This window comes from Chrysochloris asiatica, unplaced genomic scaffold, assembly GCF_000296735.1.
Source record: "Chrysochloris asiatica unplaced genomic scaffold, ChrAsi1.0 scaffold00194, whole genome shotgun sequence".
Classification (NCBI taxonomy): Eukaryota; Metazoa; Chordata; class Mammalia; order Afrosoricida; family Chrysochloridae; genus Chrysochloris; species Chrysochloris asiatica.
The window spans coordinates 2,126,213-2,129,000 of record NW_006408712.1 but is presented as its reverse complement, the minus strand read 5'-3'; the positions used below and the strand labels follow the sequence as shown (position 1 = coordinate 2,129,000).

The following is a 2,788-nucleotide window of genomic DNA, read 5'->3' as shown; positions in this document are numbered from 1 at the left end:
ACCCAGGATAAGCAAAGCACTGCTTAAGAAGAAGAATAAGGTTGGAAACCTCTCACTCCCTGACTTCAAAATTTATTACACTGCTACAATAGTCAAAAACAGCTTGGTACTGGTACAATGAAAGATACATTGATCAATGGTGCAGAATTGAAAATCGAGAAATTAATCCATCTACATACAGCCAACTAATTTTTGACAAACTGCCTAAATACACAACATGGGGAAGAGATAGTCTCTTCAACAGATGGTGCTGGTAGAACAGGAAAGCGATATGCAAAAGATTGAAACAAGACCTTTACCTGACGCCTTATACAAAAACCAAATCAGCATGGATTAAAGACCTAAATGTAAATCTCAGAATTATGAAGGACATCAATGAAAAAATAGGGACAAATATGAGGGCACTAATTCAAGGAATACACAGACTACAAACATTTTGAAAACTACACAAACAAAAGTAGACAAAATAGAAGATTGGGACATACTAAAAGTTAAAAACTTATGTGCATCAAAAGACTTCACCAGAAGAGTAGAAAGGGACCCCACAGAATGAGAAAAAATCTTTTACAACTACACATCAGACAAGGGACTCATTCATATCTAAAAAATATAGGCAACTACAATACCTCTACAAGAAAAAGACAAATAACCCAGTTAAAAAATGGGCACAGGACATGAACAGACACTTCAACAAGAAGATCAGGGCAGCCAACAAACATATAAAGAAATGTTCATGATCACTAGCCATCTGTTGTTGTTGTTGTTAGGTGCCATCGAGTCGGTACCGACCCATAGCGACCTTATACATAGCAGAACGAAACACTGCCTGATCCTGGCCCAACCTCACTACTGTTGCCACGCTTGAGTCCATTGATGCTGCCATTTGGCCAATCCATCTCGTTGGGGGTCTTCCTCTTTTCCTTTGACCCTCCACCTAACCAAACATGATATCCTTCTCCAGTGACTAGTCCCTCCTGACAGTATGTCTGAAATATGAGAGATGAAGTTTGGCCATCCTGGCCTCCAAGGAGCACTCTGACTGCACTTCTACCAAAATGGATCTATTGGTTCTTTTGACAGTCCATGGCACTTTCAATATTCTCCTCCAACACTAGCCATTAGAGAGATGCAAATCAAAACAACAATGAGATATCATCTCACACTAGCAATAACAGCAAAGATAAAAAAAAATGTAGAGGACAATAAATGCTGGCAAGGATGTGGAGAGACTGGGAATCTCCAGCATTGCTGCTGAGACTGCAAAATGGTCCAACCTCTCTGGAAAGCAATATGGCACTTCCTCATACATGGTTGGAAATAGAAATACCTTATGATCCAGCAATTCCTCTACTCGGTATTTCCCCACAAGAAGTACGAGTCATAACACAAGTAGATATATGGACACCAATGTTCATAGCAGCACTATTTACAATAGCAAAAAGGTGGAGACAGTCTTAAGTGCCCATCAGCTGAAGAATGAATAAACAAACTGTAGTACATACATACAACGGAATATTATGCTACCTTGAAGAATAACGAGGAAGCTGTAAACTACCACATAACAAACGTAGATAAACCTTGAGGACATTATGTTGAGTGAAATTAGTCAGTCACAAAAGGAGAAATACTGCATAGGACCACTATTGCAAAAGACTTAAAAAAAAGAACCCATACTAAAAGGGGTGGGGGTTTATAATTCTTTGCTGGTTACAGGGATGTGGGGGGTAGGATGAGGGGAGGAAGGGGAAAGTGGAGCACAGGGTAGGGAATAGACAAAGGATAGTTTGGGCGCTAGGTAGGAGGGCAATACACATGAAAGGTAGAGTAATGGAAGAGGTGGATGGGAGAACAGTTAGGCAACTTTGCATGGGCTAAGTGGGACAGAGGTAAATAATGGTGTATGCACAACCTTGGAACAACAGGGTTCTGGGATACAGGGATTGCAGCATGGTTTGAATGGGTATAAGGGGGAAAATAGTGATAAGATGCTTGGGTGTCTTTTGAATCTTGGTGTCCCTTGCATACCATTATAAAACAGACACTTGAGGGGGAGAGAAAGGAATAGCCAGAAATATCACCACAGAAAACTTGTAAGTGCGTCTTCTGCCTATGACTGATTGGAATACCTAAAATGAGGCCACAACTTGCCAAGTGAAGGAGACTTCCTGCAGAGCCTCTGCATTGTATAAGACCATAGGTGGAATCCTGAACCCCATCCAGAATCTTCTGAGGTGGGAAATTTCCACTGGAAAGGACAAGTAGACCAGCCTGGAGTGGCTAGAAGAACAGAAGTACTTCTTGAAAGAAAGACCGACAGGAAAAATATGAAACAATAACGGCAGTCCAACTGACTACTACAAGAAAAGCAAGCTGATCACCAAGGAGACACAAAGGCAAGTGTTCGGGTTCCCTCAGGGAAACCCCCTTCCAAGACTAAGACTCAATGGGAATACACCAGTAAACATGCGCTCTGACTGGTGACCACGTTCGTCACCAATAAGGGGAAGTGAGGGAAAAACAGCAATGAAGCTGTGAGCTAAGTCCTACCACGTTCAATAGACTCCTGTGAACCTGGATGGAGACCTGTTTGGCCAGCAATATGGCAAGACCTGAGGACTCCTGGGCCCAGAGACAGTGACATAGCCACAGAGGACTAGAATGGAGAGTGAAGCGTCCAACTGATAAGAAGAGAGGGCATATCCATAAGAACACCCACACTTGCAGGTAATACCCATTTGACCTGGCTTCAATGGCTGTATGATCACAACTCAACTAGAAGAAGAAAGAA

General features: G+C 42.1%; 1 protein-coding gene across 2 annotated transcripts in view; it reads right to left on the bottom strand.

Moving 5' to 3' along the window:
- The window catches only part of ABHD12B (abhydrolase domain containing 12B), a 65,357-nt gene that overhangs the window by 45,874 nt on the left and 16,695 nt on the right, over nucleotides 1–2,788 (bottom strand). The gene's annotated exons all lie outside the window — the stretch shown is intronic.